At 43.2% G+C, this 19,614-nt stretch overlaps 1 long non-coding RNA gene across 2 annotated transcripts; it reads left to right on the top strand.

Annotated features, from left to right (window-relative positions):
- The first annotated feature begins 1,337 nt into the window (after window positions 1–1,337).
- Window positions 1,338–4,208, top strand: LOC103646679 (uncharacterized). 2 transcript variants are annotated; one of them, XR_562357.4, is made up of 2 exons: window positions 1,338–1,732; window positions 3,991–4,208. It is a non-coding gene; the product is annotated as an uncharacterized lncRNA (long non-coding RNA). The 2 variants fall into 2 exon arrangements; XR_004856260.1 differs by having other exon boundaries at window positions 1,339–1,732; window positions 2,793–4,208.
- The last annotated feature ends 15,406 nt before the right edge of the window (window positions 4,209–19,614 follow it).

Genomic DNA, 19,614 nt, shown 5'->3' with positions numbered 1-19,614 from the left:
TTTATTAAGCAATTGTCCCTTAGAAACATTTGGAACCCAGGAAAAAGAGTGATTTAAAGTGGTGCTGCTGTGTTTCTGAATTTTCAGATTGGAAATAGTAGCTGAATTTCAGTGTGGATAGCAGTTTTGGAGCTGGTTTGTGGCTGTTCTGTAATGTTTTGTGCTGCGATGTTTATAGAGAAGTTGAAGCCTATATGATAGTGAACAAATCTACTAAAGTGTCTTTGACTTGATTCCACACAGAAAATGGAGAAAAGCTTGCTCAAGGTTGGACTGACAGATAGTACGTTAACTGCATTTGGTTCAGTTCTGAAATCTGAAAATTGCTGTATGGTGCCAAGTTTGGAGCCCTTTTGTGGTTGTTCTATAAGGTTTTGGACTGAGTTTTTTGTAGTGGAAGTGAAGACCACCTAATGGTGAACAACTTTATTAAAGGATGATGGACATGATCCCACATAAAAAGCAGTGTAACAGCTGCTCAAAGTTTGACTGTCAGGTGGTTGGTGACTTAGTCTATTCAGAACTGAAAGGCTGAAATCAGTACGTGATGCAAAGTTTAGAGCCATATTGCGACCAACTCTTGTGGTTTTGGACTATGAACTATGTGGCAAAGTTGGAGTCCACAGTACAGAGAATATGTTTTATCAATAGGGCTGTACTCGGTTCTACAAAAAAAATGGGAGTAAAACACCTCTAAACTTCCTCTGTTAGAATCTGTGTAATGCTGTTTCAGACCTCTGAAACTGAATTTTCAGTGTTTTTCTTTAGATTTTGGACCTTCCTTGTGATTGATCCAAGGGGTTTAAGCCTAAGGTCCCTGTGGAGAAGTGGTAGAGAGTCATTTGGTCGACAAGTTTTGTTAAACTTGCTTCCCCTGTTGCCATGGAAAACTGAGAGTTTGCAGGGGGTCAACAGGGAGGTGTGCAGATGAAACAGTAGGCTCATGCAGTTGAGTTCAGTGTGGTATATGGAATCTGAAGAAGATCAGTTGCTTTCTGCTAGTGCCACTAGAGTGTGGGATGGAGATAAGATTGAGATACATCACTAAAGGTCTAGAGACCCCTCCCCACTAAAAATTATCCAAGTAATTCTGCATTGTTTTGGGAAACAACATGCAGTCAAGACCTTATCTGCTGGTTATTTGATGAAGTAAACTGCACCACAAAGGTTCTAGTGGCTACCCCAGCAGAAATATCAAGTCTTGGACCTCTTTGTGTTTAGCCACAAGTGGTGTTCTCAGCCACACGTCTGCCTATCTGTGTTCACTGAAATAGGTTGATATTTTGGGCTGTTAGAGCATATCCACAAGGGATATTTGTGTGCTAGTTGACCAGGTTCAATGTTTAAATTAGGGCTGGGTGCTGGTGTTGTATGAGGGCATGTGAGCCACGTAGGCTAGCTGATATGTTGCTGGCACCATGCGAGGACACCTTAGCTGCATGTCAAACATGTCAGGAACACCTTGCCCCATATTCAAGTATTTATAGGGCATGGTCCAGTAAAGAATACTCCTTGCCCATCGAGCTCTAACCAATAACCACTGCAAGGGTGAAGTTGTTCTGGTGTTCCAGCCAGTGTTAGTCCTCTCCCTTACTGTAGAGTTAAGTTGTTCCTGAGCTGAGTGTCAACCTCCTGTGTGGTGACCAGGGTCATCCAAGTGCCCACCTCGCCGCGGTCAAGCAATCACAAGCGATTCCCCAGCTGTACAGTGCAAGTTTCGTGTTCTCCTTAGGTCAGTGAAGCTCACACCATTTACTACTTGTACTCTACCACTGTCTGTTGCTGGGAACTAGGTGTAAAATTCGCTCAAAAAAATAGGCTGTTGGATTTTTGGATCCCAGACTTAGTGCAGAAGGCTGAAACTAGGTTCTAGTGTGTTGAGCTCTATTTTGGTGCTTCATAAAAATTGTTCTGAATGTTTTCAACCTAGGGGTACTATACCAAAGTAGTAGAGCTATATCTAAGGAATAACTTTGGTTATGTGAGTTTGGTCTGTTGCTTTGTAAAAATTGGAGAAAAGGGTTGGCTAAAGTTTGTCTGTCTGGCTGGACACATAACAGAATTTTTATTCATTTCTGAAAACTGAATTGCAGCAGGATGCCTAGTTTGGAATTCATTTGTGACTGATTCATGGGGTATTGGATTAAAGTTTCCATAGCAAAGCTGGAGACCATAGTAAAGAGAGCAAGTTTTATAAAGTGAGGTGGACTTGGTTCCACATAAATTTGGAAGTAAAAGTGGCCAAAAGGTGGACTGTCAGGTGTTAGGATTCAGACTTAGAATAATATTTAAGTCTGAATTTGTGTGTTTTTATTCAATTTGGGTCCTTGTGGTAATTAATCCAAGAAGAATTGGGGTAGGAATGTTATAGCAAAGTGAAAGACCATGTTATAAGGAACAAATCCCTTTAAGCAAGTTAGGCTTGAATCCACATAAAGTAGGAAATAACAGCTGTCCAAAACTGGACTGCCAGATTGACTCTGACTGAATTTTATTCAGTTAGCTGTAATAGCAGTTCAGTGTGGGTTAGTGCTTTGGAAAGGAGATAAGTTTATCTAGGGAAGAGATAAAGTTGCTTAAGAAGTTTTAAGGTTTTGGATGAGATATAAGTTGGATTAGTTCCCTGGTTTATCTAAGTGAATTCAAATTGGTCACTTTAATCGAGCGTTAAGAAATAGGTGCATTCTTGTCATGTGCTTTAGTTGTAGTGTTTCTGTTCCCCACCTCTCCTTGTGAGAGTTTGCATTACATGTCATTAGATAAGCATTCATGCATTTGTAATTGACTTGTAGAACACCTAGACGAGGTGGTATTTAAAGAAGTCTACTCCAATGCCTGCTCCTCAAGTGGATGAAGCCATCTAACTGGGTATTGGATAGAGGGATCTAGAACCACTTCATTGCAACAAAGGCAAGCCCCGGTGCATGCAACCACTTCTTTGTGTTTTTAAATAATTTTTGCACACTTTAAGTCTAGTGAAATGTGCATTAGGTTTATAGGAGTTGCTTGGAAACCCTTTGATGCATTGCCTACCTTGATATCCATACCTTTATAGATACTTCTGATGAAGTATCAAAATATGGTTTACAAAATTGCTTAGCCTTGCTTAGAGGTAAATCTTGTGGATAGAGGTTGTCCTTTGCGTTAATGCCTAGGTCAGGGGTTATCCTGAGGAAGGATGGCTTCTGCCTGCAAGAATATTTTCATTAGGAGCAATGGTGGGATCTTACTGTAAAGTTCCCTGTGATGCTCTTTTCATCCTTAGGAACACAAACAATCCTAAGGGTGGAAGTACTTAAATCGGGACTTGGGCTAGGAACAGGTGATGTTCCGTCCGGGTCAATTAAGGATTGGATGCGTATGTAGGCCTGTTGATCAAGGACTATCTTAACTAGCCACATGCCCTGGAAATGGGACAGGGTAAGCTTGAACCCGGCTATTCCATACGTGAAAAGACAACCGCGCACTGGGCGTGGGAGATGGTGGGAGTAGCGTGTACCCTTCTGGCTAGAGGTTGGATGGAGGAGTACTGTGCTCCCGGGTAGCGCGGACCGGTTCACGTTGTGGAGGATCTGTGGGAACGGTTGACATATGCAAGGGTTAAGTGCTACATATGTTGTGTGGTTAGAGATCCTCAGCTGAGTAAATCGATTCGGATCGCCGTTATATCCCCGGAGAGTGGAGACTTGATCTCCGACCTGCAACCTAAGTCAGGATGTGAACCTCATGAATAAAAATGATGTTGTATTGATGAGATGGTGAAATTAGACTAGATGCAAACAGAGTCTATTAATATTTAATCTAGCGTTAAAATATTGAAAGTAAGGACTCACTTTAGTAAGCTATTTCTGCGAAAGTATCTAAGTTGATTCTTGCTAAAGCCTCTCCTTGATTCCCAAATCCAGCATATCCTTGAGAGTCTTTTCTTTAGTCGGGTAAGTCTTGCTGAGTAATTCCATACTCAGGGTTTTATTCCCTGTTGTTTTTCAGGATATAACTTTGTGCTGCTGTGATGGTGTTAAGTGCCGGTGGGCTCGGCCTTCTTATATAAGTATACCCAGTCTTTATCTTCTTACTGAGGATGGTCATTTGAGCTAGCATATATTTCAAACTTATACTCTTGTAATCACTCCGATAAAATATTGTAAAATTTTTGTAACCTGTAAAATTTGGTAATAAGATTTCGGCTGCTAAAATATTGTGTGTGTGATTTTTTTTGTTACTTAATCCTGCGGTTCTGGTTGTAAGTGGTTTATCCGATGTCCTTGGGGCAATCGGACGGATCCTGTTAAGTTATCTGGTGCACATGCATGCCGTCTGAGGTCTTTGAGACGAGGACAGGTGCATGTGGGCCCGATACCTTGGGAGGTTCTGCCACACGGACCACACCCAGCCGAGCAACCGGGGAGATCCCGTTCTTCCTGGTCTACGGGGCCGAAGCCTGTCTTCCCCCGGAAATTATTATGGGCTCCCCACGGGTCCAATCTTTCGATGAGTCTATGCAGGAACAGCTACGGCGTGAGGACGTGGACTTCATCGACGAACACAGATGGCGAGCGACGATCCGAAATGCACAGTACAACCAAGCACTCAGGCGCTACCACCAACGGTTCGTGCATAGTAGGGAGCTCAGGGTCGGGGACCTAGTCCTAAGGCGAGTACTGAACCGAGAAGGGCTCCACAAACTCTCCCCCAATTGGGAAGGACCCTTCAATGTGACGGGAATATGCCGACCCAGGTGTGTCCGCCTTGCCACAACTGAAGGAGTGTCTCTTCCCAATCCCTGGAACATAGAGCATCTCCATAAGTTCTACCCATAGAAGCAAAACTGGGGGATTGAGTTTTTCTTCCTTTGTAACTGGGTTGCGCATATGTGTATGTCAATCCGGTGAGGTCCGCCCTCGTAAACCTGGCCTCTTGGTCTACACCCATGTATATCAAGTTATAAGGAAGAGATTTACCCCTCAGATGTGCTTTTGTGATGGTTTTATTCTGCTACAGTTTCAGATATTATTTTTTATCTAACCCACCCATACAGTTCCCACCCTTGCTGGTATGATGACATTTGAATTGAGTAAGCCAAGCTTGCAGTTCAGGACCCCTTTACTGCTACAGGGGGTCCAGCAACTTGTGGGTCCGGTTTCTAGAGAATGGGCGCTCGTTTTCCTGGAGTGGTCCGGAGCTGTGTAGCCGCTTAGCCTGGTTCCGTACCCTAAGCCTGCACCTCCACCACTCTGCAACGGGTACTCTAGTATTTGGAGTTGTGATCCTGTGGGTCCGGGCATACGGCTTGGCTTCCCAAGTTAAATCCTGCAGGTCCTGTTGCATGAATCAAAGGATGGCAGATACCAGACGATGGGTCCTATGGGTGTGCCCCTAACACTTCAAAACCGAAGCTGTGTGCAGGTCCAGGTCCCAATCCAGACGCAGGTAGTCTCAAACCGTAGAGACTACCCCATAGGGACCGGGCAACCAATTTTCTCTTAGGTATACTGGTATCCAGCCTCGACACATCGAGCCTACATCCCAGGGGGGCCAAGTACCAGGGGAGGTTGGTAACGCTACACACAGCGAGGACAAATAACATACAAGATAAGTGCTAATACTGCTTGATTAATGGTTCTCAAAAGTATGTTACACCACCAAAGGTTATTACAAACCGCTCCCTAGAGGGACCCTTGTCTTGTCTATGCAGATTCGGCTACTCGTCATCAGTAGGGTCGCGCTGGAAGCGCTCGCCCACCAGCTCCATGGCGTCTTGTACGCTCTCTCGGGCGGCGTCTTCAGTGGTGGCCACCGGACCAGCGATCACCAGCTCCAAAGATATGGTCGGGTCGTGACTTCGGAAGCATGTCAAGATATACTCAATCACCGCCCAGCAGAGCTTGCTGCCCTCTACCTCTAGGCGGGCGCCGAGGATCTGGTCCAGGTGTTGGAGGCGATTAGCGGCGGAGTCCAGCACCAGGAGCGCCTCAGAGATCGACGCAGGCAGCTCCGACACCGGGATGGGGCTTATCCCTAGCGGCACCAGTGCCGTGCTCGCCTCGCCGGCCGACGCGGCGATGCGCTGGACCCCGCTGCGGTGCTCCGTCTGGAGATCTTCAAGGGCCTTCCTGGTGGCCTCCACCTCTTGGGAACCCTACGCCGCCTGTGCCGCGTTGAACTAGCGGACCTGCTCCTCCAACTCCTTTTCTTTCTTCTCTGCCTCGAGCTCGTGCTCGGCTAGCAGCTCGCCTCGCTGCGTGAGCATTTCCTCCCTGAAGCCGAGATCCGTCTCCCACCTAGCGAGGTCCATCTCTCGCCTATCTAAGGACTCTCCCTTCGCCTTGAGGTTCTCCTCGGCGAGGGCGGCCTCACTGGCCTTGCCCTCGAGCTCCTGCTGTGTAACACCCCGGGGTCCACAAACACCCCGGAATTCTACTAAACAACACTTCTGACATCTATATATAAAATTTCGGCAGCATCCCCTTTGCAAAATTGCATAAATGAGGGGGCAACAGTGTATAAACATATATCATGACCAAAAACATACTAAGTATTATTAATCGACTAGCAAAGAGAAGTAAAACATATGACATGAACTGAATTAACTTGTGCGCACGACTAGTTAAAAAAACAAACTTCCTTTGACAATAAGTTTCTAATTAAATCATGGTTGCGCCTGGGCAGCGTTATTGTGAGAGTGAAAGTGGACGTGCTGCTACTCCCCTCATTCCCAACATGTATCAAGTACCTGCATTGAGTAATACAAGAGTGAGATGACACATCTCAGCAAGTAAAATAATATCAAACTGTTTAACCACATAAGAACATTGTTTTACCACCACTTGATTCCACAACCTTCTTATTACGAAGGTGCAGCACATATACAACGTACAACACACCTAGTCACCACACCTCGCAGGTAGAAACCACAATAGTAACATAGTAATGTCACACTTCATATATACCTCATGAGTGCAAATGTCTGCAAATGCAAGGATGACTTCTGCCTTCATACCTCTAAGGATATGAAACCGCATCGTACCCCTCCTCGGGCAACGTATGATGCTAAAAATGTACCGGTACGGTCGGACCATAAGATAACGACATAACTTCAAAATGCAAGATAGATGATGCGATGTGCATGTCATGCCTATAACACTTCATATAACGTGATTCAAAAAGATACTTCAACTTCATCCAAGATGGGAATCAACCACATATATCATTGCCAAATTATGATCATCCACAATATTAGACAATTGAGAATTAATACTTCCAAACAAATAAACTTCATCATAGAATTCAATGATTAACATAATTAAAACTTATGCATACTCAATGACAGGGAATAGGATGCAAACCAAACGGTAGCAACCACCACTGTATTTACTTGCCTTTACCGGAAGTTTGGGCAAATCCCTAAGTACGATCCGATAGTCCACCACCTGTTTTTGACACACACCTTAGTGCACCAATTTCACATAATCAGGCTCATAAACGACGCCGAACCTACGCACAAACTCAAACCCCGCCGCGGGTTACATCTCTCCCCACACCCACCAAACTGCAGCGGCGCTGCTTAATAATTTCATAACTTTAAAATTATGACAGCAGTGGTGACAAAAAAAAACTCCAGAGGCATCTACATAAAATTCGCCACAAGTTTTGTATAAAATTTATAATTAAATTTCAACATCTAATTATCCCAAAACAGTACACAAGATGAACCATGTAATCTGTTTTTTTTGTCTTTTGGACAGCGACATACCCGGATTCAAACAGCGATATCTTTTAAAATATAATTCCAAATCAAGCGCATAAGTACTCATTGGAAAGATAAGACAAAGCCCTACATTATTATCATACTGGTTAACACTAATTACCCACAAAAAAATCCCAGAAACTGCTAATACTACTGCTGTTCACCCACCTGAAAAATCTGTTTTTTTTTGGACAGCAACATAACTGGATTCGAACAACGATATCTCCTAAATTATAACTCCGAATCGAGCGCATAAGTACTCGTTGGAAAGGTATGACAAAGATCTACATGATTCTCCCACTGATCCCCACTAATTGCCCACGAAAAATTCCCAGAAATCCCTAGAACTACTGCTGTTCGTCCACCCACTAAATTTCTGGACAGCACCTCTACCAAATCGCATAGGTAAACATGTAACCAATTGGATTGCAGCACAAATACAACAAAATGATCACGAAAATCACCTTGGGTTCCTCCTTTCCTCCTTCTTTTCTTCCTTCTTCCTCCCTCCAAACTCCCATGGAAGACTCGCACCCACACGACGGACACCAAGCGGGGAGGCTCCACCTTGGAGAGGAAGAGGGGGGGGGGCTAGGGTTGAGGGGTGGTGCTGCAATCACTTGGGGAAGAAGGAGAGGGATTGGGGCGGCTGCAAGAGTGGAAGAGAGGAAGAGAGAGGGGGGGGGGCGGCCAAAGGGGTGGGGGAGTGAGAGGGAAGGGGCGGCTCGGGTTAAGGGGGGAAACTAATGGGCTCCCCGCCGCCGGATCGAGATCCACGGCCCAAACTCGCTCTCACGTCTGCTCCCGACCCCAGCGCACAAATCCAACAAGTATTCTACTGTTTTACTGGTGAATGTTTCCTAAAAAAACTCCAACCCCAACTACACAGATCACGAAAGAAAAAGGGAAAAATAAATTTAACTTCTTTTTTAGAAAATTGGGTATCACACTCTACCCCCCTTAAAAAGAATTCGACCTCGAATTCCGACGCTTATATCGGAACGACAAGGAAAGATCAATGAATCAACGAAACTCACACATAAAGAAAGGTTCGGGTACTTCTGCCACATCAGCTCCTCAAGCGCCTAGGATTCTAAGATACGCAGCAGACGACACTCTAGAGTCTGGTCTTGCTACACAGAAATCGGCTCTAGCTCGATTTGATGGTCTGGATTCCGCATATACTTCCTCAACATAAAGACATGGAATACATGGTGTACTCTGATCATAGACTCCGACAATTGTAGGTGCTAAACCAAGCTGCCAACTCGGGCTAAGATAGTAGACGGTCCTATATAACTCGGACAAAGCTTTCCTGACACTAAATCAACATTGACACATGCAAGTACTTCAATGAATATATATATATGAATGCAATACATACTGTGCTCAAATAGCCTAAACCAAACCTATCCAAACAAGAGTAACTTCAAAAGATCAATTTAATGCTTGCATATTTCTAGACAGTAGCACAACAGTTAATTGTTTTCCTCATAACTCACAAAATATGCATCCAATAGAAGTAAACTAGGACATTATGGAAAGCTTACAAAGTCCACTATACTCTTGGTATTATCATCACCACAAGATTTGACACTTAGAAAGGCCAAACAATGCGAAACGTAAATTTTGTCCAGACTTAGACAGAATTCAACTACTCACTTCAAAAATCCATAACTGGAGTCTCAGTCATCCAATTCAGGCGCTCCTAGACTTTTTAGAAAGCCAGTAGAATTGTCTATATTTCATTTATAAACCTATCAGGTTAATTCAATGCATATCAAGATCAAAAGACATAAGAAAGGCTTTGTTGTCCAAATTTGGATAGATTCAAAGATTCCAATTAAAACAGCTGTAGCTTAACTTATAGGTCACCAAAAAGGGTGATCCAAAATTTGTTGGAAAGCTTAAGGAAAGTACTACCACTTCTTTATAATTTATAAGAACTGATTCGAAGTTTAACTTGGGCAAACAAGGTCAGTTTCGAAATCTATACAGAATCTAGATAGATTTCAAGACTAGACTTGAGAAAATCATAACTCCCAAACTACTAGACCTATGGTCATGAAATTTTACACAAGTAAGATGAAGAAGTTGGCTACAACTTTTATATACAACACCTCTACCGAAAACATGGTTTAATTCATTGAACTAGCGGCATAACCAAAACTGGTCATGTAGTCCCAAACAGCAAGGAATATATTTATTCAGGTTCTATACTCTTCTAAGATTAAGCGTTCATCGAAGGACTAATAACTTTAGGTTCTTCATTACAAGACACTTAGAGCCAACATAAGGGTAGAAGCAATATGCTTACTTTTTAAATCATTTTAAGCCTGATCTCACATCATGCAAGCAAGAATCGATTTAAGCATACCATGCCTGCCCATATATCCATCCAAGCACATTCTATATATTATATCATCCCATCGAAGAACTCTCTTTTTTTAATTATACTATGCATATATATCCATCCAATAACTCACACAATCCGCATCTCCACCTAGACTTCACACGACGTAACTATTTCATACTTACACAAACACGCCAAGACCAGAAAACATGGCTTCACAACAATACGTACTGGCCTATTCAAATATCCCTCGCTATCTCTCTGTTTCAGCCCACGCTCCGCATATACAATAACAAGATAACTATCACAACCACTACATCTATTCCCTCCCACCATACAACATAATTAACATGGATTGCGAAAGAGCTCACCATAACTAAACCAAACTCCCAAAGAAATATCCCTAAATAGAAAATTGACAATCAACAGCACAAATGCTCATTCTGTCTCTACCTCTTTTACTATAAAAGCAATGATAACACAGAAATATTGTAAAATCATCTAAACTTCATGACCTACAACTTTTTTATTCAAAGGATAAACGAAGTTTTATTTTATCTCTATTTTTTTAATTTGACTTGTAAGGCGTCATACATGATCTACCACCAGAACCTGACGGAACATGACCCATAATTCAAAACCTCATAACTCTCTGCATCTAACAAAATTTTACAAATATAAACTCATTGAAAAGATTATAACATTCCCTAAAACTTTTATTATAATGAGTGTCTCAGAATTGGTTTCCAAACCAATAAAACAATGCAACTGCTTTATTGCAAAACTGATAGGTTAGAAACAATGGACAACTAAAATTCAAAATACTATAACTCTTGCTATACTCAACTTAAAACTACAACGATCACGCGTTGGAAAAGTTTGGAAATTGTCCACGACTTTTGCAATAAAGTTGCACCCAAATTTATCTTTATAGCCCTCAACTCTGCATGACCTACAGCTAAACTCAGCCTAAGATACTGCACATTAGAGATTCGACTTATATCCGGACAACCACCTCTCGCAATCTATTTAACAGACAATTACAAGTAAATACCCATTAAAAGGTTCTTAAAGAGAATTCCCAAATTTGGGCTCTGAAACTATCAAAACGCGGTCGATTTATTAGTGGTTTTAACGACACCTAAAGTTCAGACACAACGGTGCAACAACTTCAGAGTAGCCTAAAGCCAATTATATGCAATGAAAATTACAAACCAATACTCTTTGGGAAGATCATGAAATTACTAAAACTTTCATAATCCAACAAAACCCAAAATTTACTGTATTCAATGTCTATACTTCTGTACAAAATTAAGGCTACTATAGGAAACCCATAACTCTCAAATGTTTAGGCCAAACTGGGTGATTGAGCATCCTATGCAAAGATGAAGAAACCTACTACAAAACATTCTAGATAAGTGAAGCCTGATTCAGCCTCCAACTAATTTAAAATGACTCCCAAAACAAAACAACACCTTACCCATAATTAAAACACAATATAAAATAAAACCCAAGGCATTGGCAAGTGCGATCAACACTAGGATTTTCCACTACCAAATGGGGATGCAACTCCCCAAAGCCTTTAAGCAACACTTTACCTAATAGGTTAGAAAACTAAGCACAACAATCAACGAATTCAACAACCTCGTTTGTTAATGCCACTAAGGTCAAACATCCATGTATCGACAATGTATGAAACACCTGACATACCCGTCTCTAGCACTATAAAACATGGTTGTTATTACACTAGAATCCAACTATTAGCGCTCTCCACAACTATTCTGTTGACGTGAAGCAAATGGTGCTCATGTCATGTAACGTCTTTTCCTCCTCTCAAAAGAGATAAAATTTGCAATACTCATAAAGCAATGGAGGGATAACAACAAGAAAAACTAATGTACTTCTTGACACAGACTCATGCAAAAGCTTCATAAATATTACTTTCAATACTAAAATAATAACACGATACTATGCTCAACAGGAGTAATTGGACGTCAATAAGACAATCCACTTAACCAAACTACCTTGATTAACCTCACATACAACAAAACCTACTATTACTGCACTTGAACAATTTGTACCTCGTGATATCACAGGATGCATTCAAAGTAGTAGACATACATGATCTATCAAACCATCATTCATATAAGAAAAATCTCAATCCGATGCAACAACCCCATCATTAAAGAGATAGATGACTAACAAACATAAGCAACTCCTAGTTAAGCATTGACCTCGTTTAAGATAAAGCGGTCCAAATAATGATCCAACAAGCAAGCACAGAGAAACTGAGAGCACCTAGAGGGGGGTGAATAGGTGATCCTGTAAAACTTAAACTTATAGCCACAAAACTTTGATTAAGCGTTAGCACAGTTAATGCCAAGTGGCTAGAGCGAAGATCTTGCACAATACGACAACCACAGATAGTTCAACACAGAGAAGACACAGTGATTTATCCCGTGGTTCGGCCAAGTACAAAACTTGCCTACTCCACGTTGTGGCGTCCCAACGGACGAGAGTTGCACTCAACTCCTCTCAAGTGATCCAATGATCAACTTGAATACCACAGTGTTATGCTTTTCTTTTCTTATCGCGTTCACGAGGAATCTCCACAACTTGGAGTCTCTCACCCTTACACTTGAAGTTCACAAAGAAGCACGGAGTAAGGGAGAGGAGCAACACACACAAATCCACAGCAAAATGCGCACACACACGGCCAAGAATCGAGCTCAAGAGACTATCTCAAACTTCTCACTAGAACGGAGCTCGAATCACTTAGAATGACAAACGAATGCGCAAAGACTGAGTGTGGATGATCAAGAATGCTCTAAGGTTGCTTGTATATCTCCTCCATGCGCCTAGGGGTCTCTTTTATAGCCCCAAGGCAGCTAGGAGCCGTTGAGAGCAAATCTGGAAGGCCATCTTTGCCTTCTGTCGTCGGGTGCACCGGACAGTCCGGTGCACACCGGACACTGTCCGGTGCCCGATTTATTTCCAAAAACAGCGCAGCCGACCGTTGCCGACCGTTGGAGATCTGGGAGCCGATGGCGCACCGGACATGTCCGGTGCACACCGGACAGTCCGGTGCCCCCTTCCAACCGTTGGCCAGGCCACGTGTCGCGCGCAGATTCCGCGGCCGACCGTTGGCTCGGCCGACCGTTGGCTCGGCCGACCGTTGGCTCACCGGACAGTCCGGTGCACACCGGACAGTCCGGTGAATTTTAGCCGTACGCCGTCGGCAATTTCCCGAGAGCGGCCTCTTCGCCCGAGGCAGCCTGGCGCACCGGACACTGTCCGGTGCACCACCGGACAGTCCGGTGCCCTAGACCGAAACAGCCTTTTGGCTGTACACAGCCAACTCTTCTTCTTTCTGTTTCTAACACTTAGACAAGTATATTAGTACACAAAACCAATGTACTAAGGCTTAGAAACATACCTTTACTCAAGATTTGCACTTTGTTCATCCATGGGCATAGATTCACATTTAAGCACTTGTGTTTGCAATCAATCACCAAAATACTTAGAAATGGCCCAAGGGCTCATTTCCCTTTCAATCTCCCCCTTTTTGGTGATTTATGCCAACACAACATAAAGCAACTAGAACAAGTGCAAAATCACTTCAAATAAAATAAATTTGAGTTTTATTCAATTTTGGCATATATGGATCATGCTTTGCCACCACTTGGTTTGTTTTTGCAAATCAAACTCAAATCTCTATCTCTAAGTCAAACACACATGTTGAAGCATAAAGAGAGTCATTCCAAAAGAGATTGATCAAAGATTTCAAAAACTCCCCCTTTTTCCATAATCAACATTTCTCCCCACAAACCAACTTTTGATAAGAGAGACAATACAAGAGTTTTGACAAACCAAAAGCTCTATTCTACTATTTTCAAAATTTCTCAAGTGGTAGCTGATCCATTTATTGCTTTGGCCTTTATTTTCTCCCCCTTTGGCATCAAGCACCAAAACGGGATCAATCTTGGCCCCATAACCCCATTGCCTCACCAAAATCTTCAATTAAGAGCAAATGGCAATAAGAGTTCATGAGATGAACTTGGAATAAGTTACCCTCTCATCGGAGTGCAGTGGAAGTCTTTCATGGTCCAAGTCCACCTTTTCCCTTTCAATTCTCCTTCGAGACTAAATCAAGCAAACTCAAGCATATGGTTAGTCTCAAAGGGTCAAGTTGTAACACATCTCCCCCTTTATATGTGCATCACTTTGCAACGGACTTGTGAGGTCCAGGGAGTGTTTGTACAACTTGAGCACCAAAATAAGCAACAAAATGCAGAATGAACATGATCAAAGGCATAAACACATGTATGCTACAATTCAATCCAGGTTCCGCGAATCTAAGACATTTAGCTCACTACGCAGCCTGCAAAAGGTCTTCTCATCTAGAGGCTTGGTAAAGATATCGGCTAGCTGGTTCTCGGTGCTAACATGAAACACTTCGATATCTCCCTTTTGCTGGTGGTCTCTCAAAAAGTGATGCCGGATGTCAATGTGCTTTGTGCGGCTGTGTTCAACAGGATTTTCCGCCATGCGGATAGCACTCTCATTGTCACATAGGAGTGGGACTTTGCTCAGATTGTAGCCAAAGTCCCGGAGGGTTTGCCTCATCCAAAGTAGTTGCGCGCAACACTGTCCTGCGGCAACGTACTCGGCCTCAGCGGTGGATAGGGCAACGGAAGTTTGTTTCTTAGAGTTCCATGACACCAGGGACCTTCCTAAGAATTGGCACGTTCCTGATGTACTCTTCCTATCGACCTTACATCCAGCATAGTCGGAATCTGAGTATCCAACCAGGTCAAAGGTAGACCCCTTTGGATACCAGAGCCCAAAGCAAGGCGTAGCAACTAAATATCTCAGAATTCGCTTCACCGCCACTAAGTGACACTCCTTAGGATCAGATTGAAATCTAGCACACATGCATACGCTAAGCATAATATCCGGTCTACTAGCACATAAATAAAGCAAAGAACCTATCATGGACCGGTATGCTTTTTGATCAACGGACTTACCTCCTTTGTTGAGGTCGGTGTGTCCGTCGGTTCCCATCGGAGTTTTTGCGGGCTTGGCGTCCTTCATCCCAAACCGCTTTAGCAGATCTTGTGTGTACTTCGTTTGGGAGATGAAGGTGTCGTCCTTGAGTTGCTTCACTTGGAACCCAAGGAAGTAGTTCAACTCGCCCATCATCGACATCTCGAATTTCTGCGTCATCACCCTGCTGAACTCTTCACAAGACTTTTGGTTAGTAGAACCAAATATTATGTCATCGACATAAATTTGGCACACAAACAAATCACCATCACATGTCTTTGTAAAAAGAGTTGGATCGGCTTTCCCAACCTTGAAAGCATTAACAATTAGAAAGTCTCTAAGGCATTCATACCATGCTCTTGGGGCTTGCTTAAGTCCATAGAGCGCCTTAGAGAGCTTACACACATGGTCGGGGTACCGTTCATCCTCGAAGCCAGGGGGTTGCTCCACGTACACCTCCTCCTTGATTGGCCCGTTGAGGAAAGCGCTCTTCACATCCATTTGGTACAACCTGAAAGAATGATGAGCGGCATATGCTAGCAAGATACGAATTGATTCTAGCCTAGCCACAGGAGCAAAAGTCTCCTCGAAATCCAAACCTGCGACTTGGGCATAACCTTTTGCCACAAGTCGAGCCTTGTTTCTCGTCACCACCCCGTGCTCGTCCTGTTTGTTGCGGAACACCCACTTGGTTCCCACAACATTTTGCTTCGGACGAGGCACCAGTGTCCAAACTTCATTCCTCTTGAAGTTGTTGAGCTCCTCCTGCATGGCCAACACCCAGTCCGGATCTAGCAAGGCCTCCTCTACCCTGAAAGGCTCAATAGAAGAGACAAAGGAGTAATGTTCACAAAAATTAACTAATCGAGATCGAGTAGTTACTCCCTTGCTAATGTCACCCAGAATTTGGTCGACAGGATGATCCCTTTGAATCATCGCTCGAACTTGGGTTGGAGGTGCCGGTTGCGCTTCTTCCTCCATCACATGATCATCTTGTGCTCCCCCTTGATCACGCGCCTCCTGTTGATGAACCTGTTCATCGTCTTGAGGTGGGGGATGCACCATTGTTGAGGAAGAAGGTTGATCTTGCTCCAAGTGTTCCTGTGGTCGCACATCACCAATCGCCATGGTGCGCATAGCGGCCGTTGGAACATCTTCTTCATCTACATCATCAAGATCAACAACTTGCTTTCTTGGAGAGCCATTAGTCTCATCAAATACAACATCGCTAGAGACTTCAACCAAACCCGATGATTTGTTGAAGACTCTATATGCCTTTGTATTTGAGTCATAACCTAATAAAAACCCTTCTACTGCTTTGGGAGCAAACTTAGAATTTCTACCTTTCTTCACTAGAATGTAGCACTTGCTCCCAAATACACGAAAGTAAGATACATTGGGTTTGTTACCGGTTAGCAGCTCATACGAAGTCTTCTTGAAGAGGCGGTGAAGGTAGACCCTGTTGATGGTGTGGCAAGCCGTGTTCACGGCTTCCGACCAAAAACGCTCGGGGGTCTTGAATTCTCCAAGCATTGTCCTTGCCATATCGATTAGAGTCCTGTTCTTCCTCTCTACCACACCATTTTGCTGTGGTGTGTAGGGAGCGGAGAACTCGTGCTTGATCCCTTCCTCCTCAAGGAACTCCTCCACTTGAAGGTTCTTGAACTCGGACCCGTTGTCGCTCCTTATCTTCTTCACCTTGAGCTCAAACTCATTTTGAGCTCTCCTGAGGAAGCGCTTGAGGGTCCCTTGGGTTTCAGATTTATCCTGCAAAAAGAATACCCAAGTGAAGCGGGAAAAGTCATCAACAATGACTAGACCATACTTACTTCCTCCTATGCTTAGATAGGCGACGGGTCCGAAGAGGTCCATATGCAGCAGCTCCAGAGGTCTTGAAGTGGTCATCACATTCTTGCTGTGATGTGCTCCTCCCACTTGTTTACCTGCTTGACAAGCTGCACAAGGTCTATCTTTTTCGAATTGAACGTTAGTCAAACCTATCACGTGTTCTCCCTTTAGAAGCTTGTGAAGGTTCTTCATCCCCACATGTGCTAAGCGGCGATGCCACAGCCAGCCCATGCTAGTCTTAGCTATTAAGCATGCATCTAGACCGGCTTCTTCTTTTGCAAAATCAACTAAATAAAGTTTGCCGTCTAATACACCCTTAAAAGCTAGTGAACCATCACTTCTTCTAAAGACAGACACATCTACATTTGTAAATAGACAGTTATATCCCATATTGCATAATTGACTAACAGATAGTAAATTATATCCTAGAGACTTTACTAAAAACACATTAGAGATAGAATGCTCATTAGAAATTGCAATTTTACCTAACCCTTTTACCTTGCCTTGATTCCCATCACCGAATATGATTGAATCTTGGGAATCCTTATTCTTGACGTAGGAGGTGAACATCTTCTTCTCCCCCGTCATATGGTTTGTGCATCCGCTGTCAATAATCCAGCTTGAACCCCCGGATGCATAAACCTGCAAGGCAAATTTAGGCTTGGGTTTTAGGTACCCAACTCATGTTGGGTCCTACAAGGTTAGCACAAATATTCTTAGGGACCCAAATGCAAGTTTTGTCTCCCTTGCATCTTGCCCCTAACTTCCTAGCAATTACCTTTCTATCCTTTCTACAAATTGCAAAGGAAGCATTCAAAGCATGATATATTGTAGAAGGCTCATTAACTTTCCTAGGAATATTAACAACATTTCTCCTAGGCATATTATGAATAACATCCCTTCTACCAACATTTCTATCATGCACATATGAAGAACTAGAAGCAAACATAGCATGAGAAAAATCATCGTACGCATTATAACTCCTATAAGCATTTCTAGTTTGTCTCCTATCATGATACAAAAAGGCATGGTTCTTTTTAGCACTAGTATCCATAGGGGCCTTCCCTTTCTCCTTAGTGGGAATGGGAGCCTTATGGCTTGTTAAGTTCTTGGCTTCCCTCTTGAAGCCAAGTCCATCCTTAATTGAGGGGTGTCTACCGATCGTGTAGGCATCCCTTGCAAATTTTAGTTTATCAAATTCATTCTTGCTAGTCTTAAGTTGGGCATTAAGACTAGCCAATTCCTCAGTTAATTTAGAAATTGAAACTAAATGATCACTACAAGCATCAACATTGAAATTTTTACACCTAGTGCAAATCTCAACATGTTCTACACAAGAATTAGATTTACTAGCTACTTTAGCATTTAAGTCATCATTAACACTCTTTAAAGTAGCAATGGTTTCATGACAAGAAGATAGTTCACTAGAAAGCACTTCATTTCTTTTAACTTCTAAAGCATAAGACTTTTGTGCCTCTACAAATTTGTCATGCTCTTCATACAAAAGGTCCTCTTGTTTTTCTAAGAGTCTATCTTTTTCATTCAAGGCATCAATCAATTCATTAATTTTATCTACTTTAGTTCTATCCAATCCCTTGAACAAACTAGAGTAATCTATTTCATCATCACTAGACTCATCATCACTGGAAGAATCATAAGTGACATTGTTTTGATTACATACCTTCTTCTCCCTTGCCATAAGGCATGTGTGACTCTCGTTGGGGAAGAGGGATGACTTGTTGAAGGCAGTGGCGGCGAGTCCTTCATTGTCGGAGTCGGAGGAGGAGCAATCCGAATCCCACTCCTTTCCGATATGTGCCTCGCCCTTGGCCTTCTTGTAATGCTTCTTCTTTTCCCTCTTGCTCCCGTGTTCCTGGTCACTATCATTGTCGGGATAGTTAGCAATAAAATGACCAAGCTTACCGCATTTGAAGCATGATCGCTTTCTCTTGGTCTTAGTCTTGCTTGGCTGTCCCTTGCGACCCTTTAGTGCCGTCTTGAATCTTTTGATGATGAGGGCCATCTCTTCATCATTAAGACCGGCCACCTCAATTTGCGCCACCTTGCTGGGTAGCGCCTCCTTGCTCCTTGTTGCCTTGAGAGCAATGGGTTGAGGCTCATGGATTGGGCCATTCAACGCGTCGTCCACGTACCTCGCCTCCTTGATCATCATTCGCCCGCTTACAAATTTTCCAAGAATTTCTTCGGGCGACATCTTGATGTACCTAGGATTTTCACGAATATTGTTCACCAAGTGAGGATCAAGAACGGTAAATGACCTTAGCATTAGGCGGACGACGTCGTGATCCGTCCATCGCGTGCTTCCGTAGCTCCTTATTTTGTTGATAAGGATCTTGAGCCGGTTGTATGTTTGTGTCGGCTCCTCGCCCCTTATCATCGCGAATCGTCCGAGCTCTCCCTCCACCAACTCCATCTTGGTGAGTAAGGTGACATCATTCCCCTCATGAGAGATCTTGAGGGTGTCCCAAATCTGCTTGGCATTGTCCAAGCCGCTCACCTTGTGATACTCGTCCCTGCACAACGAGGCTAGCAACACAGTAGTAGCTTGTGCATTTTTATGGATCTGTTCATTAATAAACGAAGGGCTATCCGAGCTATC

The sequence above is a fragment of the Zea mays genome, chromosome 2 (genome assembly GCF_902167145.1).
Source record: "Zea mays cultivar B73 chromosome 2, Zm-B73-REFERENCE-NAM-5.0, whole genome shotgun sequence".
Classification (NCBI taxonomy): domain Eukaryota; kingdom Viridiplantae; phylum Streptophyta; class Magnoliopsida; order Poales; family Poaceae; genus Zea; species Zea mays.
Note: the sequence above shows the minus strand (reverse complement) of the source record. Positions and strands in the feature narration are given on the sequence as shown.